At 45.3% G+C, this 27374-nt stretch overlaps 1 protein-coding gene and 1 long non-coding RNA gene across 3 annotated transcripts in view; one reads left to right on the forward strand and one right to left on the reverse strand.

Annotated features, from left to right (window-relative positions):
* The window catches only part of LOC111249113 (uncharacterized), a 197410-nt gene that overhangs the window by 58055 nt on the left and 111981 nt on the right, over positions 1-27374 (forward strand). The gene's annotated exons all lie outside the window — the stretch shown is intronic.
* On the reverse strand, positions 12930-25602 carry LOC111249114 (uncharacterized). 2 transcript variants are annotated; one of them, XR_002672779.2, is made up of 5 exons: positions 24946-25602; positions 24055-24127; positions 22463-23744; positions 19245-19340; positions 16233-18976 (listed from the first exon to the last, which is right to left on the reverse strand). It is a non-coding gene; the product is annotated as an uncharacterized LOC111249114 (long non-coding RNA). The 2 variants fall into 2 exon arrangements; XR_002672778.2 differs by lacking the exons at positions 16233-18976; positions 19245-19340 and adding an exon at positions 12930-14303.

Below are 27374 nucleotides of genomic sequence, written 5' to 3' on the forward strand. Positions count from 1 at the left end.
GCGGACACATACGAAATCCCGTCAGTACGTCGCTTCGGCATGTAGAGTTTGCCAAGCCCGAGAAGGCAGGGCATCACAAAGAGGTCGTGAAGCTCGTTTCTATTAAGAACTCAGGGAAGTGGTAATGAAGTGAGAGAGACCGGGCGAGAGCGAAACGGGGGAACGAAAGACGGGGAGAAATTATCTATATGTTGAAGGGCGAGAGGGAGATAGAGAGTCTGTGTGTGTGTGAGAGAGAGAGTGAGAGAGAGTGGAAAACGTTTATGGCAAGCTATCAGCGGATTGACCCGAAGAAATGCCATATAGATTCTTTTGGTGTATATGACTATCCTCGAGGCCTTCTTCGTATCGCGTCGACTTCATCGTTTCCTATTCGCGTCTTCTGATCTAGTAACATGAACGCAATGCAGCGCACACGGATCCCCATAACAGAAGATGGCCTACATAATAGAATTCGGCCGCGTGGCCAAATATGCTTCTACGTTCTTGCTACAACTACCTAATATTTACTTTAGCGGGGCAAGGCAGTAACAAATAAGATTGTTTTTTCTTAAGAGCAATTACCGACTGATTTGCTCATTTGGTATAAATACGTTTAACTGCAGGTGAGAGGAAGTTTCGATATTTTATGGTTTATTGGGGTTTTTCATGTAATGATGGCTGCGGTTAGCATGTGTTCGCTCAGGGACGATATAGGCTGATGCGTTCTGCTTTAAAGTGACTATTGTACCTCATAACCATATTGGACTTCCTTTGTTTGCCCCTTGTTGTTATTCATCAAACACTTTTATTATTATTATTATTATCACTTTTATTATTGAAATGAATAAAATTTGCTGAACGTAGTGCAACAGTAAACCTAACTAGTATTGATTTATGTCCTTAACGATCCGGGATTAGTGGCGTCTGACACCCCGTTTAAGCTGTGCTAGAACAGAGCAGATGTCTCAAGTAGCTGCGGCATTAACAGGTGTGTCAATATTGGTCTGTATGATGGTCGATATGATGCTGGTAGCTACCGTAGGCAACGGATTTCAAACTGCCTTACCAATGATTTAATTGTGTTTAAATCTGAATAAGGAACATGATCTGCACCTCATAGTGCAGATCATATTCTTTATTCAGTTTAGTGCTTGACAATGAAATATTGCGAACAGATATATATGTACATACTCAAATGGCTAAATGCGTACATGTGTATGAGACTGTTTATGGGCCATCAATTCGCGTTTCTACCTAAGGCTACCACTGCGTTCTAAGGGTGGGCAACGCCTTGGCACCTTTTAGCTCATAACCTGACCTAAGATCGAAATGGGTAACAAAGAAGCACTTCTGTAAACCGTTTAAGGCTGTACACAATATTGTTGATAAGGAAAAATAGGTAGGTAGAGACAGGCCAATGAGGTTATCCAGGTGCGGTCTAGTGTACGACAAGAGCCCATTATTCATGGGTTAAGCCGACGATGCGTTAAAAGCTTCCTACCGTCAAGTCAAACGCAGGTATTTGCGGCTGCAACAGCAACGATGACGACACCTTTGGAAACTGAACAGCCACCAGCATCAGACGATTGCTACCCCAAGGACAAGCTTTCGTCGCCAACCGACGGCAACGATGGGGCGACTCGTACCTCACTATTCTCTCCCTCCCTCCCTCTCTCCTTTTCACACACTCGTCCTTTTTCCCTCTCTCTGCTAAGCTTCCTGAGCTAGTATAGCCCGCCAGTTGCTCCCCGCCGCACTGGCAAGTCGATCTAGATCTGCTTTGCTTTCAGCCGTTCTGTTGCCAGTGGCCGCTTTGTCTGGCTTTTAGTCTGTCTTACGCATCTAGGGACCGGCGACAGCAGAAACCACACTACTGCCCGACCGAACGCCCGTGCGTCCCTTTGCTGCAAGTTAATCTTTTGTGTTGCCTTCCATTCGAGCGATTCGTGTTTATCGTTGACTCATCTCAACATAACCCTCCCTTCCGTCTATACATTCACCCACCTCTGTCCGCACCCTAAAAACACTCCCGCGACTCCCGAATGCTCACACGCTGAGCAATCTACGGCACCTATTTTCCAAAGAGCCCAGTGTTCTGAGCCGCTGCTCATCAGGCTTCCACTGCTAATCTCAGGTTGCGCTACATGATTACTATTCGGCCAACAGTACTTATCCACTGACGTTCGTACAATGTTAACACTTTCCATGCAGCCAGTAACATGTATATATTCTGATCGTTTATTATCGTAACTACTTGATTATGACTATTAGAAAACTTACGTTGTTCAATCTCAGATTTGGGATGTCGGGTTCTTTCTCGATATTACCTATTGTATGATAAATCATAGGTTATTTGATAGATGAAAACCCGCCGAAGATACATTCTATTCTACATTGATGATTTGCCCATTAGGCTGTTTCAAATAGTCATGAAGAGCAACAGACACGTGTTGATGAATTTCATTCAATCTAAATTGCCTTTGCCATTAATACTCATAGTATACTTCCACCCTTACTTAATTTTTGTCTCGCTGCTGCAGACGTACACTGTTGTGTGATTCGAATGTTTCAGACCTACGTCTATCAGTGACGAATTAACAATAACATCACATGCCAGTAATAGACCCAGCTCATATTGATTGTTCATGCCCCTTCCGAGTGCCCGCCTCGAGTACTTCTTCGCATCTGTCTACGGCGCTCACAGTCGAGATCGATCAGCCTCTCAAGTATCGAATGTAGCGTTCGACAAACGGTAACATTTTAGAAAAGGCTCACAAAGAACACCCGCTCATTTTCTTCTGTTTGACATTCGACAATCATTATGGCCTCGTTCCTTGCATCTGTAGGAAGTTGCCGCATGCCAGAACGATCTACGGGAATCCATCGCTCCGCTGAAGCCCAGCGGAATTGTCTGGCGTATGTTTAACGAAACATTGCTTTGCACAATGTCAAATAGACAGAAAGATATCTTTGCTGTTGCATTTTGCTTTTGTCCCGTCTAGTCTGGGTGGAGCCCTTGGAAACAACGGTACACGATTTGGCAGCGTTTCGCAGGGGGTAAAACAAAGGCAAATATGTATATGTGCGTGATCTAGCTTCCGCTCTACCACCCCAGCCGTTGTGGTGGTGGTTTGGAAGATATGAAGTGAATGAGCTTCCGAGCTCCCGGTAAATCCGAGCGAGGCCACGACCGCCTGATGGATCGGAATTGGAAATGAATTAATCACCATTGCAGCTAATTGTCACCGACAATGCTAGAGCAGGTCGGGGTAGTGGGTATCTTAGGTTCAGCTCGAACGGTAATCGGGGACGGACAGGAAAGGCCGGGTAGGAGGGCCGGTGGCAGGGGCCTAGCGTTAATGAGGTATTGCTGCCCGCCGAGTAGAGTTCTCCAAATTAAGGCTCATTAGCAATCATTACAACTACAATCCGTCCAATAATGGCCGGCTGAATCAAGTTCATCTTCCATCAAATTTCTATCATCTCGACACACCCACCAGTCCACACGTCGCCATACATCTACCATCAATCACTTAGGCCATTATACCCTGAGCTGATTCTCATTTATAGGCAACTTTCGCTATCTTACCCACACCCCTTGATGAGTTTCTTCACGGATACCCTTCTCACTCGTATGACCTGCATCCGGTCTGAATTTGGTCAGATCAGAACGGCTTTTCTGGTGGTTTTCAATTGATTGGATAGCTGTACACAAACCTTGAGATCGTTCCTGGAGTTAAGTTAATCGTTGGATAGTTAGGCACGGTTAGACCGATCGTGATTTGCGTACTGGCTAGAGTTTTCGTCAAGCTAACGTTCCTTATGCTTTATTCGACTGGTCGGCATCTCCCGTTGTGTGAGTAGTGACTAAAGGAACCCTTCCGTCTCGTTTCCCTACGCTCCGTTCATCGACAGCCTGCTGTCACTTACACACAGTTCATTCTTTTTTCTCTAAAAAGTCCTGGAGCTCCGTCGCCGTTAGATGTCTCCCCATACACTCTCGGTTAAGACAAATCCTCATTTACATCTCCTTTTTTTTCTCTTTCTTGCCTTTACGTCACTCGCTGACTCGCTCAGTGGTAACAGTCTTAAAACAAAAGCGCCTCAAGAGAACCCAACCAGTAAGCCGACTAGAACAGCTAGGAATGAACGGCGCTCTTAAAAATCCCTCAGAACACGCGCTAAGTTTGCGAGAGCCAACGATCGAAAATCTCCAGACGGAGAGAGAGCAGCAGCGTAGGAGACCCGCAGATCGCAAGCAGGATCCAGCACGAATTGCATATAGCGGTGTAGCATGGAACAAGTCCACACGGCATTAATTTACGCGTTTTGAAAATAAACGAACAGACGCAAAGGAAAGAGGAAATGACTAGAAGTGTGAGAAAAAGGGAGGGGAGCCCTGGGGATACGGGGGCTACGAGACTGTTACAGAAATCAAAAATCTTTGTCTAGTCCCAGGCTATTGTTCAGCACTCAATTTAGTTTCTCGTGAGAATAGAAATCGTGGTTTTTCTTTCTCTTTCTCACAACAGAAGCAGCGTCGCAAAAGCAGAGATGCGAGCCGAGGGAAATGGGTTGACTTCCAGAGAAGCTGCCAGCGGCTTTGAGATTTGAGGCTCGGTGTTTCGTTCGTCCTTTCCAACGAGATTGCAACATTTGCAAATCACACCTAGGGAATATTCAACAGGGCAGATTTAACTTTGAATACGGCCTAGTTTATTTCACCCGTTTCAAAACTTAAGTGGTTGTTCTCCCACGACCCTTCCCACCGACGTGTCCCAAAGCCCTATCAATTGTATTCCTCGGGTGACCTGTAATCTCTTAAACTTTACTATTCTTCCCATTTATAGTAGCACTCGGACGTTCCCATAGTCTCGCGATCATTAGGCCCCACCTCTGGTTAGCCTAGGGTTCCTTTTGAAAGGCCGGATCTGCCAGCCTAAACCATTCGTCTGTGGCATGTTGACTCTCAAATACAAGTAACGTGTATTATTGTTACGCAAAGCGTATTTTATTGTGATGCACGGAATTCTTGTTCTTGCTATTGCATAAATCTGATTATTGTCAGTTGTTATCGTCGCCATTATTTGACCGTACAGCTTGCTTCCATTATTGGTGCAAAAATTTCTGTGCCGATTGTATATATGCATCTATATGTACTCCACGGAACCACACAGGTACGCAGTCACGCACACCGACTCTCGTCTCGTACAAACAGATGAGATATAATTGTACGAACGCGGAAAGGAACCTTGCCGTCATTGGTAGCGTCGTCGACGCCGTTCTCCACAATATTTGATTCAGCACATCAGCGAATTGAGCGTCGTCTAGCCCCAAGCTCTTCTATTCGCCTACTGATCGTTGTCAGATATGAACACAGCGGCACGAAGTAACACTACGTGCCCAATTGCGCCGCACGTGGTCTTCCTTTATCCTCCCCCCGCCTTCGAGCCAGCACGGCCCGCTCGCCTCCTTTACCCATTTCCGTCGTCATCTGTTTCTCCTCTCACTGTTGGTGCTGGTTCTAGTGGGTGGCTAGCATCGCACTGGTTGGTATGCGCGGGTGGACGCATCTCGCTGGCAAGCAACCTGCTCACCGCAGCTCGGCCTGCTGTTCATTCACTATTAACCCAATGCTGAAGCGGCCACCTAGCCAACGAGAAATCCCCAGTACTGCCTTCATCTGAGACTAACGCTGTTGTTCAGCGCCTCTTCCTGCGCACCTTCTTTCTGACTACTCCTGCCACCACTACTGCTGCGACGGGTACTGGTAGCAGGATCGGCCGGGTCCAAGGTGCTGCTACCGTTTTGCTTGCGCGCCCAGCACTCGCCGTACCCCCTGCCGCTGCTGACGCATCCCATGCATATGCTCGCCTCTAACCAGGCAACCTCCCTCCATAAAATCCTGTTATCTGTTTGAATAGACAAGCAACAGGCGATGCTATGCCACACGTTTCCAATACCACTGACTTCCCTCCGCTCCCCTTGAACTCACAACGTTCCCCCGCGCTGCTCCAGTACCGCTTAGTAGTTAGTAGCAATGGCACGAACCCTGCCTTGACCCAATCGAGACTATTCCGATCCAAAGGTAGCTCAACCTAGACCCTTAAGGTCTAAACCCTAGAGTGTACCATCTTTTCGTTGTTGACTCCCATAGCTTGTTTATCTCTATAGCATAGCTGCTTATAGGCTAAACATATACGAGTGGCAGATTTTTGAAAAGTGGTTGTTTATGTTCGTGGTGTTCCACTATTAATGGCTAGACAAATTAAATACACTCAGATGCTCAGTTCGCTGAACTATAGACTTTCGGGTGTCATTATTAGACGAGTATAAATCATTTTGATAAGCCCTTGTATTTCGTAACATAATAAATAGGTAGTAACTACAAAAAGAATATCTAAATAATAAATTAGTCCAGTTATTAAAATGTACCGATCTTGTATGGTTCGTAACTGACGAACTCTAGCGCCGAAAATGAATCGTCTGATAAATACAAGCTTCTACTTGAAGTATGCTTTCTTGGTCTATTTCGGTTTGAGAGAAAGGAACTATGGAAGCTTAGTCTAGACCAGTGAGAACGTACAGTATGACGGGACTGTATTTTAGTCGTTAATGTTCAGGTAAACACTGGAGAGCATTTACTCGTTAGGACCTTGGATCGACTGACACTGCTAGACAGTTGCTCGAATTGACCTTTGTGCTAACATGGTTCCAATGTTTGTTGCAATGCAGGCAATTTTGATCTTTAAGCCGGGGTTGATGAAAAGTTAGAAAGAAGGTACTGAAAAGGTTTGAAAGCGATAGGTGGTTAGTCATTCAGTAATAGGAAGAGAGAAAAAGAAAAGCTATCTGGGACACGTTTCCCTATGCGTCTCCAGATAGGCTGCTACGCCCTCGAGGCTCTATAGATTCCCTGCTTTCTTGGCGCTAACCTCTGTATCCCTTTGTCACTTCGTCCACCTTTTCTTCTAAAAGGGAAATGATCTTTTAACGCATTGCATAGTGGTCAGCCCCTAGATCCTCGTTTTCTTTGTCTCTATTCTTTTGCAAAAGGCTATTCCTCTAGATTTAGTCGAACCCTGTTCTCCTGGCTGGTTCGTCAGCGGCTGATTTCGCCTGGTCGATGTCCTCTGTCGCCATTGCTCTAACCCGTACTTCCAGGTTCAGGTTCTTACCACTCGGTGACCACTTCCCTTTCGATTCCACCGGGCAGCCATTTGGTTCCCTTTCACACACACCTTGTTGTCTTTCTGACGACACCACGCCTGTGGCTGTACTCCTCCAGCTCTAGCAACGACACTTATACCTCGACTCCTCAATCTAGTCAGTATCTTTCCATCAAGGATACGATTAACCTCGTGCTGGCGCTGCTGTTGCTGGTCCTAGTAATAACAGTAATACTGTATTCGTAGCGCAGCAGCAGCGACAGCGAAATAGTAGCCTTAACTGCCATAGCAAATGCTTAGCTGCGCTGGTTGACTGCGTGATCCACCCAGCGCTCAGAGCAGCGATTCGTCCGCTGTATCGGCCCACTACGTGGTCGGCTCGACTTGGCGCAGCTAGATGATGTTTGCATATGCTAATTTCAGAAAGGAGTCTATCCGGGCCTCGCTGGCGTGTTCGCCTGCCGTCCTAGCGGCTCAGGCTGGCGCACGTAGATTCTAAACAAGATTTAAATTGGCTTTAATTCGATTCGAGACGCCGGCAAGGTCGCGCCGTTGATTTCGGCAGGCAAGGAAATAGCTTCCCACCTTAGTTTGCCAGTTAACCCGCCAGTCAGGAGTGTGTCGGCGCGTGCCGTGCCTCTGGCACTTACGACGGACACCACCAACAGCTTCAGCAATTTCGTGTCTCGCCTCTTCTCGCTTTTGTAAACTTTGTCCCTTCCCTATCTACGTTTAGCCTCCAAGCAAGCGGGCCAACTGCACTGCGTTTCATGGGCCGAATGTGATGCTACAGAACTGCACGTTGTGCGTTTGCACTTGTCTTGACATTCTCCCATCTTGGGTGATGGCGGTAAGCCGAAGACCAGAGACAATGGTAGTGATGGTGGCTATGTTTCTGTCGACCTTCCAACCTTCTCCCTGACGGTTATCATTCTCGTCGTCCTGATTGAACCGTCAGATTCGCTACGCCTGTCCCACTGGCAGCAATGACTGCTGTCTTCCATGCTAGCTGCAATTGTTCGTTCGCTGCGTTACTTTACAAAAGCATAACTTACCCCTCAAGGCATGAATGCCGGTTTCGTATCTAATAGCGGCAGGGTGCGACAATCGTTAGTTCCGACACTATTTTTTGCTGTTTGCTTCGCCGACAACGTTTCTCTTTCTAGATCTCGCAGCCACAGTCCAGCTCCTGTTGAGGTTCTGAGCTTCGAAACAGCAACATATTCAACCTCCAGTAACCCTGCTACACTGAAGGTAAAGAGCGACTTGTTACAATTGCAAATTTTAGGAGTGACCTTGTCCGTTTATGTGGTGATTTGGCGTTGGCTGCATTACTCCAAAATCAATTTTATTGTTGTCATTCGGGGGTTGAGACCGGGAAATACTGAAAATGCTAGTTTGCTCCTGGTGAAAGGAGCGTCACCAGAGGTGCTCTTGTCTAACTGTCCCTCTATAGCGCTGAGTTCAAGCGCTACCGGCAGAACAGTCCTTCTGCGATCTGAGCCCGTGTTGCACGCAGGGGCAGACAAATATGACATACACAACATTGCTTTAAAAGTCGTCATCCTCTCCACGCACTTTTTCCTGATAGCAGTTATTTGTAAGCTCTTGTCTTGTCTCTTGACTTCGTGTTGTCGGAGCTCTTTCTTTCTGACTTCGATAGGTAACAGCCATGCTGTGTTGGTTATCGTCCTCGTCATCTTCGCTGCTGCTGTAGCCGCCTAGTCTACAAAGCTCGTCATGGCCGCAGTATCATCGGGACAAGGGAAGACCAAGAAATTTAAACTCTCCAGAGAGCACAATTCGAAGAGCCCCTTGTCCTTTCCTCGAGAGAGCTCCTGTCTACTGGCAGGACGCTCAAGAAAAAAATGGGTCCGCGTCTAGCTTGAACGGCACTGAAATGAGAACCGGGATATATTCATGGCGTCAGCAGATGCAACTTCAAGAACGCCAGTTAAAGCTGTAAACATTCATGCATGTAGCGCCTTGGGGACAGGCAACATAAAAAAGAAAAGACGAAAGCACTTGAATTGATGTGTATGTATGTTTTTAAGATTGAAAATTAGCTAATTGTTATCAATCATTTATGTAATTTGACCAACGTGTGACCGTAGCTACTAACTACTCATTAGGACAGTGTCGTTGAGGGGGTAATTTTTACAGATCCAATATACACTGACAGAGCAAAGGGTTAGATAATAACTATTACACGCTAGTGCAAATATTACAACCAAGTAATTTTTATGTTCACGGTGTAACAAAACATTACGGTCATAATACTTGCGAATAATGGTTTAGTGATGGCACATCTTACATATGATTTTACATGTTTGTTCAATCAATATGAGTGATCAAAATAGTTCGTCTGCTTCAAGTTTCGTTAACTTGAAATTTATAAGTAAGGAAGGTTTATAGATCTCGGCTGAGGTCCTACGTTATAACACGAATACGATGCATTATGTTCCAGCGACAGCATCGCCACCCTGTGTGTCTATATATATTCTTGTTGTACTCAAATAAAAAATCCTAATAGTCTCATCGTGTTCACTGCCTATGTCACTTCCCGTTGCAGTTGTTGTCGTTACTGTTAGTCGTCACTACTTTACCATCGCTATATAACGCTGTTGTAAGCAATAAAAAAAAAGATCAGGATTAATCGGTTTCTTGTAGATACTGCCCACATGTTAACCCGCTTATATTTTTTTTGTCAAATACTACTGCTCTTAAATACACCAGGCCAAGGAAGAGGCAAGCGGCTTCTCTCGATACATCAAAACACCAGTCAATTTTTATAGGGTAGAGCGGGGGTATTTAAGGGACAAGGTAATGGTGGCCAGAGGGTCATTATGGTGCCCTCATCAACCTAGGTTGTATTTCGAGTTAGGCCTCGCCCGCCCACATTACATGCTTTTCTCTAACAACAAGTCTATGGAAACTGAATCTTCCGGTTAGCTTGACTGCCACCTCTACCAGCAGCACTATATGGGTCGCCGGCATCTGGCTGCCCTAAAAAAGCCACGGAGTGATGCCCAATCCCAACCAACGGCGGGTCTGGCCAGGCCAGAGTCAGCTTTCTGGAGGAGAGGCCTGCCTTTTATTGCAACCCTTCCAGAGCAACTAGCTATGGTTGGCGAGGAGGCATGTAGAATTTGGCTCTCTTCTCTAACGCGACCGTCGCTGCTGTAACCGTGGGCGGTGGCAACTTGTTAGCAGCACGAACTGGAACAAATTAATGAAGCCGCCTTGCTTGCGCTGTTGGTTTGTTTCGTTCTTTCCCCTCCACCGAGTGCACGGCCAACCAAACTCGATCTCTTTTCTTTTGCATCTCAGCTCACGTGTTCTATCCATATCCTGTTTGCATCTCGACCACCGGCCCTCACGTTTTCTATTCGACTATCCGCCATTTCCTAGACGACTTTTTTTTCTTTTAGCGGATGAATATTGGGAAGCGGGTCGAGTCCGCCAAGTGCTGATGGTGGTTTGGCTCGAAATGTGTGCTCGGCCATAGATGGCGGAGTAGTCGATGCTGTTGCTTTAAATCCAGCTTCTATTATGGATGTGATTCTATCCATTGCAATAGTGGACCGATTTCGTTCGCTGTTTCGTTGCAAGCATTGCAGTTGTATCGGATGCATGTTTCATTTGGACGATCGGTCGGAAAAGCAGGGGCAGAGTGCGGAGAAGAGCTATAGGGCCTAGGCTACAGTATACTGGGTATGCTGGTAGGGCGTGGTTTTCTTATGCCAATGTGGACTAAAGATCTTCCAAGTTCCCCAACGGCCTTAAGCCAGCTTCGATGGTACATTGCTAGCCGAAGTGGCCGGCCCAGGCTTTCGTCCCCATTCACTTACTACAACCAGGTTCCTCTAGGTTTCTTCCTCTCTGTATTTTCGCCAGAGTATGCGTACGCCGATTTTGGGTGTATGCGTGTAACTAGTTGGAGCCAGTTTCCGCCAGCGCTGCCACTTGTATGTCGTCTATAGTAGTTGCCACCCAGACTATTCCACTTGCACTTGTGAGCTTACCCTGCTTTATGCTGCTGGTTTCATTGAGTTATCCGATTCACGCGCCGCGGGCGCTTCGACAGGCGAATCCAGCCCTTCTCTCCAGATCGCTCTCTGCAGTCCTGCCTGCTTCTAGGTTTGCTAGAGGAAGGCTCGCTCGACATCTCCCAGAGCGAACAAAATAGAAAAGGCAGGCGAGATTTGCAATAGTTCAACTGCTACCAGAACCGCAGCAAACCAACGACTGTATAGGACCACGAGATTAGATGGTGTGTAGAGGGAAAGAAATCTTACCGTGATCCAGTGTGCGTGTGTGCTTCTTGGTGCTGCTCTGGTGCTGCTAACCTGCTTTACCGTTAGGCTGACCGACTGACTGACTGACTGAGGGTAGGCCCGAATCGGCAAAGTAGGGCAAGGCAACAAGCGCCGTATCATGTCGTACCCTACTGCTACCAGCGCTATTACATATTGGTCACAACATCTGCTCCACAGAGGGCACCCAGTAACGAAATGGGGGACCGCTCGCCCGCTCGCCCGTCTCTTCTATGTGTACTTTTGCAACAGGAAGGCAACAGCATTAACTGGGCTGTTGGCATACTTTGTCCAAGAAAGCGGGGCAAAGCTGAAAGCGAAGGGTTAGAAATGGGGGAATATGGGAAACAAGCAGTCCGTCACCATGGCTACTACCAGCGTTTTCTCACCGCGGCGATCAGCTTTAGTCGTCATCCACTCGTCCACACGGTAGCCCGCGGTAGATACATTACAACAAAAGAACAGGAATTGCTACCAGAGTAAAAGGCTTTATAGTAAGCTCAAGAGAAGAATGCTTTAAGTACCCATTTTATTTCGCGAAATGTGTTCATAGAATATACCAGTCACTATGGAGAAAAGTAGGAAAGTTAGCTAGCTAAGCATTGATTGTATTCTTTTCATATGAACGAGATGTTGCCACCCGTAGGATGTAGTATCGTTTACCAAATCTCTCGTATCGGTATTAATAGGACGCTGGAAATATGGAGCTATGTTCTTTTGGAAAGAGTGTTGTCTAAGATCGTTGAATTTTGAGCCGCTACCAAATCTCAGTCGGCTTTAAATGCCATTTTAAAGAACCTATATGAGAGCGCTCTCTTACAAACGTTTGTATGAACATTTTCCGTGAGTTTAATTTGTTTTGACTCTGTCAACGAGCTAGCAGCGGGTTTTCTAATCAACGTCCTCGGATGCACACAAATAAGTCTTTTACATACATTTCTTTATGATTTAGAATATTTGAACGGTATAGTAAAAATACAAAAAAGGCATAGTAATTTACATTTTTAATAAATTTCAGAACTAATTGATTTGCGTTTGCTTAACCAGATAGAATTCTCTGTTTCCCGTTAGCCCTCAGCGCTATCATCCATTCTATTCCGCGCACAACTTCATACCCACCTTTTCATTTCTTCCACTGTATCAGTTGTTATATTTCTCAATCGAGCCGCATTTTGGGCCAAATTTATATTGAATCCCCAGTTTATATGTAATACAATATTACCTATTGTAAAGTTATAATTAGAGAGTTTTCATAAACGTTAGATAAGTGATGAATTAATGTAAGGATCGCACAGTTTTGCCACTATTGAGCCCTTTTAATTAGGAGACTTCAGTATACCTTTTATCGGCCGCCGGTCTGTTTTGCCTTACTTCACTGCCATTACTATACGAGCTTATAAGCTAGAGGCACAACGTGCTAGGCAATTCATCATATGATTCGAGATTAGAAAAATGTCTCATACTGTTTAGATATCTTTTTTTGAGGAAAAAAAAATGACGATCTTCACAAAATTGTAATCTTAGAAAACGATTATATCATGATGTCTCATTGTCTGTTAGAACAATGATCTGCACAAAGCACGAATACAGATTTAAGCCGACTATGTATTATCTAAGCCGGTCAAATATTGTTAATCTTACATTGTGGACTAAGTATATAATAGGTCTTATAGGAATTTGCTACATAACAATTAATGCCAAGCTTAAATGTTGTTGTAAATACAATTGTGTGCAAATTTTACTTAAGAACGAGATGAATTTACGCAATTGCAGAACGCGCGTACAATTTATTGAAGCTTTAATTAAATTGTCCGCCTGAGCTAACAATCGCTAAACATAATAATCCGTTTCTCGCACAGCAATACGTGTACGTCACAGACACCATTTCGTCATAAACGCGTATAATGGCTTGCACGAGGTGCTACGGGCGTATAAGCAGTTCTGCAATCATTTTCCTTTTCCATGGACCTATCACGTATCGGGTGCTAGCAAGGGCGCCCATGAGCGTCATGAACCCAGCACAATGAGTGGGCCTCTATCTTCTTACTTTTTCAACGCGATTAGTCTGTCCCTTAGTGAAACCTGCAAAACTCGGTTTCCCGTCGACGCTTGGTCTCCAGCTCTCCGATCCCCAGCAGCGTTCTGGGCCTCCCATCGCCACTGGGTCCCTTCGCTACTGACAAAGACAAAGCTAAAATCAATCGCCACTACTTTTACTGCGACTAGGCCTGTTAAATTATATATTGACTTTTAGCACGGGATGCGTCGCTTACAGAAATGGGAAGAAGCGTATGGACGAATCCGTCCGTGTGCAACCAGAGGCGTAGCGGTTGACGAGGTTTGAAACAAGCTTAAGGTGTTCTGGGTACGTCCTGCTTGTTGTAGCTTCTCTTGAAACATTCACCGCCGCATGCGCTTTTACTTGAACTTAAAGAGCAACTCTTAATTAAATTTTACGAGGAACGATTCGCAGCGTTGAGTGAGGGCCAAGGCGAGTCGGGAGCGGAGCTAGGGTTTAGGAACGAGCAGCGGGTCGTACCGGAAGCTTTCTTGAGGCTCCGCAGGTATCTGAATCTCAACAGAAGCGCCACCATACTGATGGCGCTACGTGTCGGAAGGAGGTAGCTATTGAATTGATGAACTGTAAGTTGGGTTAAAAGTTAAAGGCAATCGGACTCTTTCTGAGTGACTTAACCCCAGACGCCTCTGAGTTAGAGCAGGAAGAAGGCGATTGCGTCGCCTAGGTCTGGCGAAGGCTAGCTTATGTTCAAGCATGTAGCAGGCTAAATTCTCTTTCCGTATCCGATTTTATAGCTGTCAACGACGTTCTGCTCATCTGGAAAAAAGAAAAAGAAGATGTTAGTGTTTAATGTGGTGTACCTGCGGAGAAGGTCAAATTCGGTGATTTTTGTAAAATGAGGGGTTAAATCGGGGGGTTTACAAAGAGGGGTGAGAGGAGGCTAGGGATGGAAAAAATGCATCGCATCAAATTTCTTCGTTTGAACGTAATTTTGTGAAAGCTGAGCGTCACAGGAAAGAAAGCAAGCCCCTCTTCCAAATCATCAGGATGAAAGCTAAAGCTGGCCAGGACTAAAAACGAAGAGCAGTATATTCTTTTTCTTCCCTCATTTTTCTTTTTTGAGCTTCACACCAAGGCTGAAAATTTTTCATGTTTGCTTCCTTTTTTTTATGTTGCACCTGCAACAGGCGCTAGCCAGATTCCGTCTCGCCCAAATCCGGCACCCCCAACACTTTGTTGCAGCTCAGAATGCAACGGCTTTTAAACTAGCGATCCTTTAATCAAGAACTAGAAAAATGAATAAGCGCATTTAGTAAGCCAGCCCACTATTCGCTCTTGTGCTGAACCTTGCCCTATTCTGTCTCCGGTTTCCTGACTGATTTCACCTGAGGCAACGGCAGGACATCAGTCCATCGTCCACTTTTTTCGTTTTCTCAGTTATTGCCATACTGCGTCAGCTTAGTTATACTCGCGTTTATGTTCACTAAAGAAACGTACAGTCCGATTGAAGCTTGACCAACCGAAACCGGAGAACTGAGGTTCTAGCGAGACTTGCCTAGGACAAGCTAATGTCCAGCGCGGTTTATAGCACCAGTGTGAGCGCTCCGCTCGCTCCTAAAGCATAAGGTGTCCTCTGCATAGATATTTCAAGTCATTACGGTGTGCAGCGCCTGCGTTGCGCGCATTACATTAGACTTGACATGCACCCATTGCATGGGATCACCATAGGGAGGGGGAGAGAAATCATGGGAACAAGCAAGTTGGTTGGAAGGGAAAGCGATGTAAGACGGCTGGAAAATTTTCTGTAGCGTCGAGGTCTATCAAGATAGGCATAGCATTTATATTCAAATCTCGTATACTGGGCCATGTAACAGCAAATGGTGGTGACAATAATCCGGAACTGCCGACGCTGATAGCCGGCGTCGTAACCACTGCCACTGCAGCTGCCACCAGCAGTTAGCGTTGCGGTACCAACCTCACGTACGGTATTAACTCAAATCTTACTTACATTCATAGCATATACATATAGAAGGGGGAAAGGTCTTTTGGCTTATGAACGCATGCGGGCACACGCCGTGCGTGCGGTGGCGGGTGTCGTACGCGCGCACGACCAGAGTAAACTTTGGCGACGGCGATCACTGGCTATGCAGTTGATGTGACCACTGCTGCTTCTACCAATGCGGCACGTATGCTGTAAATTATATCGTCAGCCGTGTGTCGACGGTGGCGGAAAGCTAATGCAATCGTGCTTATGGAAAGATCCTTCGCTCCGAAGCACCGAACGTTCCCAGCTACTGCGTTGCCATAGCGCTGCACGACGCTGCGATGCTGCGTATCACTATCACTTCTATGAGTGAATAACTTATGTAAGAGCTTATACGAAGGTGGTTTCTTCTGGCGGTTTCGTCTGGCTAAATTCGAGTCATGCAAGCTATTGGGCAATTTACCTAGCCCCCAAAATAACGCTGATTTAGGGTATGTTTTTGCATGAAAACGAATCTGGAATGGGACGGAAAACGGGTTGAAATTAGAAACGAAAAGAAGACGTTTGGTTCACAGCCTTAGTCGTCAAGATCACATGCAAACACGATATTTATACTTAGTTATCACGCGTATGAGACGCTGTTGACTATTGGCAACATGTAAATAAATATAACGTAAATTTATTTGAGTGTAAAAGATAGAGTGAACGCGCATGTGTTATTTAATGTGATCTGTTTCACTGATGTAAACTTTCATCCTCGACTGAGCTGTGTTTTGGCCGGGACAGTCGACGAAGTGTTACACGACGGGGCAAGGCCGCGACAGATATGTATGTAACGAAATAGTTTTGTAAGTAATTTCCAATTTGAAATTTTAAATCTATTGCTAACTTATTGATTTTATTATTTCAAAGTTTTGATCGACTGGACGGTGACACATGTATGAAACATGCAGAATTCTGCGAACCACAGTTAGAGGTAGCCATTTTCAAATAACTTTCTTTCGATTTTTCTTAATTGTTGTCCTAGGCTTCGCATATTTTTTTTAGTAACTAAAGTATATTTAATGCAAAGTGATAGCTAAAGAAATCGATGCTGTGGCAACTTGAACATCAAATAAACACGAATAAGTTTCGTACAAGGACACATACTGCAGGCAGGATAAAAAGTCTTCACTGTTTAACTGAATAAGGCATGCGAGCATTTATGAGGTTCCTCATAAACCATACACCAGAACGGATCTCTTCCGAAACTGAATTGTCAAGCTCCTCTATACGCACATCTCCCGGGAAACTTTTCAAATGGTTTCAAGGCGCTGCGTATATCGCACGAAATAATTTTTCTACCAACGACTTGACCAGTTCCAATCTATTTTGGAAAATTCGCACCGAAACAAATTTACTTTTGGGCTTCTACAATAAGTATGAGTAGTCGTAATTTGTTAGGCTCTCTACGCTGCTAGCATGGGTGTGTCCTTGTCAGCCTCGATTTTCCCATTGTTATCATTATTGTTATTACTACTAGGTATAAAGACGGTTCGCTTTCAACAGCAAAATTGTTTTCATGTAGAATAATGATAATATTGCGTGGCTCGGCGTGGTCGTTTCTCCATATTCATTTTCCTATGCCCCCTCCTTCCACCATTCCCCGTCTCGGTGTCTGCCTTCGCTCAGCGAGTGAACTCTACTGCTATGAATGGTTCCTTTTCGGTCTCCTGTTATTTCATTATAGGTTGACCTGGCGTATCACACCAGCGCACAGATTCACTGGCAGCTGCAGAACCCACTGCTGCAGCTGCGGAAATCGCACCACCATAATAGTAGCAACATAGCAGGGTGTCAGTGCCAGTAACGACACGGTCAGCGGAATTCAGCTGCCTGAGCTAGCCAGAAGGAGGAGAAACTCCTAGGCAGCCGGGTCTACGCCAGGAATGGGAGACGGGACAAAAAAGCCTGCCAAGCCCATTTCTTACGGGCTCGCCTCTCTATTGTGTAAGCGTTCCGATGTGTTTTTGCCGTTGTTGTCCTCACATCGGGGCCCGAGCTGGTCGGCTGATCGGCCACTGCTCATCACCGATTCGTCGCTTCGTTGTTTCTTTTGCTATAGCTGATGAATCTTTGGTTTAGCTGGGTAGCAGGTTGATTCAGATTAGGGAGAGACGTGCAGAATTTTGGGACGTAGGGGAATTGGGAATAATGCGAGTGGACGTCAGCCATCTCATCGACTGTCACACTCCAGTCGCTGTTCTTCAGTACCAGTGGCAGCATTTTGCGAGGGACTAAACTAACATCCAGGATATGACCTGTTCTGGCCAAGGAGGCGGTGGTCCTGCCTTTGATATTCTAATCCGGCTAGGGCGACTAGTTATACTGGATATAACCGTATACCGACAATGTCTCGCCAGGAAAGAGAGCGAACAGTATAGGAAGATTAGGCCAGTTATTGTATGGCTACCACAGGGTGGAGGTAGTGGCAACGTCAGTCAGGGATACCGCACATCACCCAAAAGCAGCCAACAAAAGACAAAGTTTAGCGTCCGCCCGTGGTGTTACGGTCGAGCTGCTTTGTGGGTTCGCGGGTTCGATGAAAATGGGAAAAACATAAGAAGAAGACAAAGTCGCCTGTGCCCCCGACAAAAAAGCGAGGATGATTTTCTGCGTTGAGCAAGCTGTTATTCGGCGTCTAACACGGTAAAGCAGTGACGGCCTATGGCGTAGTCATCCCTTAGCGGCGGATTATCCAGCCACGTGCGCCTATTTGCTTCATGGGTCGTTGCTTTTGCGTAGTAGTACGATTCCCCTAGTTTTTTACGCCTTCAATAGATACGACCACTCCTGGATCTGGATTCCTGGCCGGCCGCTCTGTTTTGCGCCTGAGTTAGTTTGTTGAAGCTACTCCGGTGCTCGGCTCCGCCGGTTTTCTTCCGCAGCGACGAAGTCCACTCTGGGTCTTCCCCATCCAATACAACAGCACAGTCGCGTGCTCGCTTCGTCTCTTTCTCTCTATCTTTCCCCCCCTGAGCTCATATCTACGTCACACCGACGAATAAGCATAGTATCCGGACTCGAAGTGTGGTCGAAGTGATACTGTAGCAGGGTAATGTCAAGATGAGTTAGTCAGAAGCATGAGTTGAAAGCTTTAAATTTTTGTCGGTACCTTTCGGTTCACTGTCTCGTTCGTTACCCTCTTTTGTTGGCATATGACCGTAAGCGTAGCGAAGATAGATAGCGAAAAATAGAGAGAAAGACAAAGTAAAAATGCGCTCGAGAAGCCTACCATGTCCGACTCTCGTAGTAGATGTAAGTGAACCATCTCTTTACAGCAGCTAGGCTAAACAGAGCCTAAATGAATCGTTATCAGGGGAAAACTAACGTTTTCGTATTTGGCCACGTGTGAGATGCTCCAGTAGCATTATTGACGGCAGACGTTCATGCTACAGACACATGCGGGGTGTGGGACACATGTACCTGCGCACTCATTGCGCCAATTCACCACCAGGATAAATAACTGCAAGTTAAACGCAATGACTTCGTTATATAAACAGTTATAAAATCTCAACTTCGCACCAGTTATAATTGTACGGATTCGTTTGTCGCTTAATCGCTTGCTGTTTTTCTTTCATCATCATTTTAATAAAAAATACGGATTTTTTGTTTGTTCCCGAAAGAAGTGGCAGAAGCTGATGCAGCTGGATGTTGCCTTGTCTGTTAGCCGAATTTCGTTGAACTTTACGCATCGTCGCATGTGTCCTTCTTCCTTTCGTGCGTATACATACTACGGTGTTGGTACATCGCCGTACGAAGGGACAGTTTCGAGGACGTAGTTTCGGTAGCTCGATCTACTACTCGACGCTCGCCGCCGCAATCAACTCCTTTAAAAAGTTAGAAAGCGGCATTGTGCTATTAAACATTTCTGATACCTCTAAAAAGATAAAACTGGGACGGAAATGAGACTGGGATGGACGAATGCGTTGATATATATACACCAAGGTTGAGTGGGTTTAAAACCGAAGTAGCTTGACAAATTTATACATGATTTAGAACCTGAGCGCGTGTGTTAGATCACGGCATTTTACAGTTCATATAACATATTGCCGTAAAATTCGTAGGCGGTGCTCAATTCATTTTGGATGTTTCGACAGGACGGATTTCTTTAACACGCATAGATAGACAGGTAAAATTAAATTGTAGTTAGTGATGTCTTCACATAGCTTAATGATTCAACACAATATCTAATATAAGGAAACTCACGACGTAAACACGTAGCGCTCTACTGCCTGTTCGAGACTGTGTACATGGGATTCGCTAATCCTAGATGGACAGAGGAGCAATATCTATGTGATCCTTTTACCCTTTTGCTTCTTGTTCCGTTTGAACGAATGAAAACCCTTGGAAAGCGGACTTTGTCATCCAAAAAAGAACCGCCCTGAGCTGATCGGGAACAAGGCCGCTAGAGTCGCAATCGCAGTTGGAGTTTCTCCACCGCAGCTGAACCCCGATCCCAAGCCCCTAACGAAGTTGAAAGAACCCCCTGCTGAAACTTCGACTTTTCCACGACGCTTCTGCTACTTCGCTTGGCTCTTTTCGAATTGTTCAGCAAACCAACAAATCAACCGCCCCATGGAATTCTTTCGCCTCTGCCGCCGGCGCTCCGACTCGCTGCTCGCTCAAGTCTTGTGAATATGCCAATAACAATAACAATGTTTGCTCTCTCACCGAACAAAAGATTCCCTCTATCTCACATTACCGATCTCCATCTCTCTTCTTTCTGCCTACAGCTCTTCTTGAAGCCGTTCGATCCCTTTGTAGTCGGATTCAATCGAGTCGCTTCTAGCGCCATAGAAGGCAAGGAAGAGATAGCTTGAAAAAACACATCTAAAAACGTTGACGGAGTCACCTACACGTACGAAAATGTATGACGAAGGAGACGACGTTCAGGAAACATACAGAATCCCTTCAGCCAGATCCTTCGTGCATTTGATTGAGCCTTTAGTTGGAATGCTCATTTCAACCATTGAACTAGTTATTGGCCAACTTGCTAGATTCCTGGTAACTTAAACTAGATAACCTGTTATAACCAGCTAAACTACCTAACTCCGCCTCCACCCAGCTACTCAAAGGACGCTAGCTAACACTACCTTCCCCGTCTTCCAGCCCCAGTGCTTGCTGGGCGTTCGCGCGGGGTAATAGTGAATACGCTTCTAACATTTTCCGAAGGATTCGAAATGTAGAGGGAACGGCGAAGGGTTTGATTCCAGTTCATATTTCAAGTCGGTTTTTGTTGTTGAATCGTTGTTATTCTTTCTGTCGAGCCATTGTTGTTAACGCACATTGAGTATCAGTCGTTTCCTTCACATAATAATATATGATTGTGATTCCGCTGAACTAGGCGCTCTGTTTAGCCAGTCAACCAGCGGGTTGTAAGGTATTCGCGGGCTGTTTTCTCTCTGCTTTGCCCCTGTTGCTGATATTGGTAGGGGCAACTACTTGAGTCTGTTCTGTGCTGCTTCTGGTCGTAACATGTTGCCCTTGGTAAGCTGGATTGGGTTAAGCAATCATTTTTACGGTGTCTTGCTAGGTGGCCCCCTGCCCGCCTTCCAGCGTGCCTTCTCGCTCTCTGTATCCCTCTTCCATTCTTTGGTCCATTTTACGTCGCCTCTTTACTTATCGTTTTTTCTTTCTTCTTTTATTATTTTTAGCTCCTGTGTTTAACTGACTCCTGCGGCGTGACGGACTATGGTAATACCAAGAAGAACGACCCAGAACGCGTGTACGCGAAGCTCCGTCTATGCTCGAAGCTAAGAAGAGGCTCTACTGGGGGGTTTGTTTTAAAGTCTTAAGAGGCGGTACACCAAGTGGAGTTACGATGCCCAGTTTTTCTCGGCGTTAGGTTCTTTACAATGAATGTCAAGTACAGAAAAGCAGAAGCTGCAGGAGCAATAGCCATCACTGTAATCGTACCAGGAACGGTTGCAATACCAGCAGGAGGAAACTAAGCACCCAGAGGTAGCTAGATGCGACTGGGGTACGAACTAATGCAAAAGCATGAACGGAATATATAGACGGCGCTGGCATCGGAAGCCTTCGACCCCTCGGCCAGAACAGTTATTCTAGAAATTTAAGAATCAGAGGAGGCGTAATAAGAGTACGCCAAACTTATATCCTCTGACAATCCTTGTTTCACACTTGGCACACACACAGAATCCTGAAACCATTGCTTTGTTGCAGCGTTAGTTCCCGATCAGCCCAACCAGCGCTTGCATTTCTCATTTCTTCCAACTGCCCTGCAAAAATACACGCGCATGGGGATAATTGGGCTGCAGACCTTGAGAAATCGAAAATTGTTTATTCTGTATTGCGTACATGTAATGTGTCGAACTTTTCAAAAAAAAAAATATGAAAGGCACAAAATGCGCCTTCAAGCACTACCGGCCGCAACTTTATCTTGTGGGCGCTTGATAAGAGGTGAGCACGAAATGTATGATAGGTTTTGCTTATCTTCAATACTCGGTTACCTGTTAACAGTAGAAGAGTAGGATATTTTTCAAAATTTAATGTTGACTAGTCATTGTTGCCGGTGAACGGTTTAGCAGCGATTTTAGGTTGCTTTGCTGGTACGCTTGTTTTTATCGCTTTGAGCGTTTTGTTTCCCTGTTATACATATGACGCGTACGACCTTTCTTTTTCCATACCATTCTCTGTTTCATACGAGAGTATGTAGGATACAGTGTTCTGAACGCTTCTGGAAAGTTGTTTGGACAACGTAAACGATTTTTCTATCTGCAGCAAAGTCAGCGAAGCTAAGTTCAATCTTGATCAGCATCATGGTTCAAAACCAGTCACGGGCAAATACAGGCCACATGTGCTATGCCTCAGTTTATGTCGTATGTGGCACGTCTATGTACCTATAGTCTATTAGAAGGAGCTTGATTGAGTAGCAAGTTAAACAAGAGTTTTTTGCCACAGAAAGCTACACGATACCCATGACTCTTACCTTGTTCCTCAGCCTTAGGTTATCCTTCTATACAACGCGCCCTCGATTTTTTTGACGTTGATGTGCTGGGCCACGCGCTTTCTCCTTGTATTTAATTGTCACATTATCTATTTTGATCGTTATCTAAGAGGTGTGCCGTCTAACTTTGTTTCGTTACTGTATTGCAAGGCGCTAGTCGTCGTGACTCCGTCACTGACCAAGCCGACATTCGCAGGATCGGCGTTCACGTACCAATCCCGCTCGTCTCTCACCTTCCATAGTTACTTGTGCACGTCGCTCTCTCCTTGTTGTAGGTAACAGTACGTTGTTGGCGTTCATCTTTTCAAGTGGTTTTGCCAGCGCAAAGAGGAAGAAGACGAAAAAGAATACGATGTGAAGCATCGATGGCTGTAGCGGTAGAAGCAATACAATAGACCGGTATCTTTTCCCAGATTCCTTCTGGCGGAAAACCGTGGCTCTCCTTTCTCGTTTTTCTTTTTCCCTCGCGTAACTCTTCGTTCGCGCACCAAACTACCGGCGTTCAAGGACAGGTTAAACAGCCAAACGAGAAGGGCATCCAGTTCCATGGGCTCCCCTTCGTTTTCTGCTCGGTCGCAGACAGCCACGAGTAACTACAACATTTACCTGGCAGGAATAGGAGCGAGCACAGAATAGCGCAGAACAGGGCAAGACTAACGCAGATAAAGTAGCAGATTACAAAACGAGGCTAAGCGAAGGGTGGTTAATATTTAAAAAGGGGCAGGATGGTAGCAGGCAGGGAGTGATAGAAGCAAGAATGCGATAAGACATGCAACAGGTTACGGTCGTCTCGTTGCTTCTACGGCTATGGGTAGCATTGCTAGTAGTTATAGTCAGGAGCCAATAGTGAACGCGCTGAAAGCAAGGCGCCCAACCCAAGGGGCTCTCCGCAGTATTAGCGCAGGGCGTAGGGCGTAGGGCGTTGTGGGTCGTTGCCAACTGACTAGTCTGAATTAGGGTTCTAGACCAAATCGTGCTGCTATGCTGACGGCTTATGTCCTGAATGTGGTATCTTCGTTGGACAGCGGTACGATCCAGAAGAAAAGGAGGTCGAAAAATTAGGACTCAGGAGTCGCTCGGCACTGCTAAAAGCCGGTGAATGATACGGTGTGAGGAAATAATGAAGGCAAGGACTCCTTGAGCGTTCTTGATAAGGAAGGAAGCAACATATGACTTCAAGATGAAAGCGAAGTGACGACTCAGTTTACCGTTAACGGATCCGTTATCGTACCTGGCTTGGCTGTACGACATCCGCTTGTGACGCCTATACGAGCCAAAGGGAAACGAGGCTAAGTACAATTTTCGCTGAGTCATTAAACTGCATGGACTAAACGAAAATACCAGTATTTTTGCATCTTAATATTCGTAAATACGAAGCTGATGGGGATAAATAATACGCCGTTCCGTAACGACAGTGCCTAGGCCGTTGTTCCGGATATATGACAAATATATTCGAAATAACAGCTCAGGTATTGATATTTTAGGCGTCGTTCTATCAATCAATATATTTAGCATGACAAATAATAAAACAAAAAAAAGAACGCAGTAGTGATATCTTCATGACGTCTGCCAACCTTATCGAATGAAGCTCGAATCCCGCATCATTTTCCTTGTTGTCCCATAGAGGTATGCTTCACATGCGATTCCCTAAAAGATGACAACAAGTAATCATGGTGCGGATTACCTTTCTTAAATACCCCAACGTAAATAATCTTATTTTTGCTAAGTAATTTTATAAGTATACATAAAATTAAACCTTTTAAGAGCTCGAATGGTTGATGACTCTGTATCAAATATATGCAAAAGAAAAAGTTCCTTATTGGTTAGTTATATTAACTTATTGCGAGATATTATTACCGAGAAGTGGAATGAAACAAAATATGGCAGCGCCATGGTCAGGTACCTCGATTGTTATATAAACTGATTAAGGATAACGACATGTGGTGGTCATTTTTCGCACGAGACTATGTCTTTTATAAACACTTAACCAAAATTAACATTCATCGGACGAAGCGCAAACTAGCTTTGGCTATAGGCAAACGGCAGATACGAGTGAAAATTTTTTTCTTAAAAAGCCGACTGGCAGTGAATTGTATTATGCTACTGTTTTTTGGATTCTTGGATTTTCTCATCTACAATGCGGGTAACTTTGTAGTAGCATGGCTAAGCGTTAACCTCCGTCGTGACAACATTGAGCCTGCAGCGTAAAGCGGAATAAAATAAATGCTCCGATATTGGATAGGCTTTTATTTGATTTTCGAATGGTGCCCTCTGATACCATTGTATATCTCTTTTGTAATGGTACGAAAGGAAAGAATTTTGCTTCCATTACGTTGTTAGGTCAGTTACTCACTACTACTAAGTCAATTACTTAGTCATTTCTATTATGCTGGACAATATAACACAAAAATAAGAGAAAAAACCAAGTGTCTTAGTTTTTAAACAAAGTGTGCTAGTTATCTTACCGTGACATTTTCGTCGCACCGTAAGGTACATGGCCATCTTTAGAATGGGCTGTTTGCTGGATATAGTACGGCAGTAGATACCGTACAAAGAGACTGCTAGCAAATGATTACTTATAATTTCGAGTGCGAAAACGGTCATCACTTAAAGGTACGACAGCAGGGATAACTATGATTCTGATTATACGAGGGCGTCATTGTTAGCAAAGTCAGTTGTGAATGAATAGAACACATTGGAGATTCTTTTCGAAAAATTATCCAGGGGTTGGAGTTTTTCTTTTCTGTTTTTGTGCACTTTGGTGACACTGATGGAACATCAGAAAGCGGCGTCTTGGCGATATGTTTTCTCGCCATAGGATCTCCACCGGAACCAAATTTAGTTTCCTTACGCCCACTTTACCAGAGTATCGGGTACCAGTAACTGCTTATGTTTTTCTCATTATTGATTCAGCATTGGTAGCGCAAACGCTGTAAGACTAGAGATTTGTTTTGTTCAACCATTCAGGATCCTCGTGTGTCGTCTGCTTCTCACTGTTTACTCAATTTCCACTTATCTCTCTCTCCCTCCCTCTCTCTCTCTCAAAATTTCCTTTTCCCTGGCTCTCTTGTCTGCCTGTTTGTCACACTCTCCCAACGGTTGTTGTTGTAGATCTCTCGGCTGCCGCCCTTCGGCCGACTGCTGTTGTCAGGCATTTTCCATCTTGTTTTTTCCTTCACGATCTTGCTGCTGCTGCTGCCCTCTGTCCAGCTCCATCAGCAACGACGATGGTCGAACGGTAGTGGCAGAAGCTACGGCGTTTGTGGTGCTTCTAATTGTTACAAATGATAATTTTTATCGCAGTTTGGTTTTTATGACCACAATCAGTCGGCGTCCACATCGTAGCATCAGCAGCCCACTGGGTGTTGGCAGGGCCGAAGGACCGGTGGTGGTCGCGGAACCGTGGCCGCCGCTACGGGAGGGGTTCGCGGAAACAGTCAGTGAACGACGTCGAAGAGACTCTCTGCTCATGGAGAATTCGGTGGTTTGTTGGTTTACACAACGTGGAACGACCATGAAGCAGGAGAAAGAGAAAGCGGCTGATGGCATTATCACGACGCTCCCAGAGTCGCGGTGTCGCTGGCTGTCTGCTTCTGCCATCGAGCCCTTACGGCGAGGCATACAGACAACAACGATAGCAGTGTCCCTTTGCACTGTCGAGTATCTGGCCCGACTTGGTCTTGCTGTTGGTTCTTTCACTATCTGACTCGCCCCCTCTCTCTCTCCCTTTTTGTCCCAAAGTTCCCGAAGCGCCCCGGTTGATAGGACTGGACGAAAAGGAACGCAGGACGTGATAGCGACGGTGGTCGTAGGAATCGTTCTATGGCCTTTTGCGGACGCACCGTGTATCATTTTTGAATCGCCTCTCATTTGTATCGGTGGCCTCTTGACTTCGGTGGCAGCACGCACCCGATACGGACCACGTGATAAGAGACACAAGCAAAAGTGACAACAGAACGATAAAACACAGAAAGCGAAAACTGGGTTTCGGAACGTGGCGGACCAAGTTCGAGGCTACGTAACGGTCCTCGAACAGCGGTGGCCGCCTGCAACAAGAGGGCGATGCACGTTCTACAACGTATGGCCTATCGCTAGTTGTCATATGAAAAAAGTGAAGACAGCAGGTACAATGAGTCGCATATACGTGTGTACCGCTATTGCAGAGCGGCGTCCATCGGATGATTGCGCGAGGCCGGCAGTGACTGCTGATTCGTTCTCTCTGGGGACATCTATTTAGAAGGAACAGGCTGTTTATGTCACGTCGTGACGAACCCAATAATAACTAACTTATCAAGCAGACGACAGAGCTACTTCGCTTAGCCGAAGAAAAACACCAGAAGATCTGTACGTTTGTCAGTTTATACGTTGTAAACATCGCATAGGTTTATTGTATTAGATATATTAGGTATGTTTATGATATTATAGGTATTTTTATTCAGTTATAGATATTTGTTATAATATTCTAGTCAGTATTTTATGCGTTGGTCTCTGTCGAACTCCAGAGGACATTTCATATTAATAGGTACATGGTAATTTGCAATTTTACGGAAATAAATCGAAAAAAAAATGAGTACCGCTATATTATTCGATTTTACTACATAATCGGTACCGACTGTTTATTGAAAAAAAAAAAAATCACATTCTACGCTTTCTTTTTGTGTAAAGTTCATTGATTATATCGAGTTTCAGAACATGATTCATCACAGGACAATGAATGGTAATGATGAAATTAATGCTAGTATTGTTGCTGCTCATGCTATTATAGATGATTCAATGGCTGCTTCTCCCTGATTCTTCCTTTATCTCTTATAGTCCCGCTCATTGTGTTAGTTTCAGCTTCTCCTGATGCGGACGTAGCAGATCCGATGTCAGTCGTTCAGCACATCAACCTTTT

The sequence above is a fragment of the Varroa destructor genome, unplaced genomic scaffold (genome assembly GCF_002443255.2).
Source record: "Varroa destructor unplaced genomic scaffold, Vdes_3.0 BEIS01000004.1, whole genome shotgun sequence".
NCBI classification, from domain to species: domain Eukaryota; kingdom Metazoa; phylum Arthropoda; class Arachnida; order Mesostigmata; family Varroidae; genus Varroa; species Varroa destructor.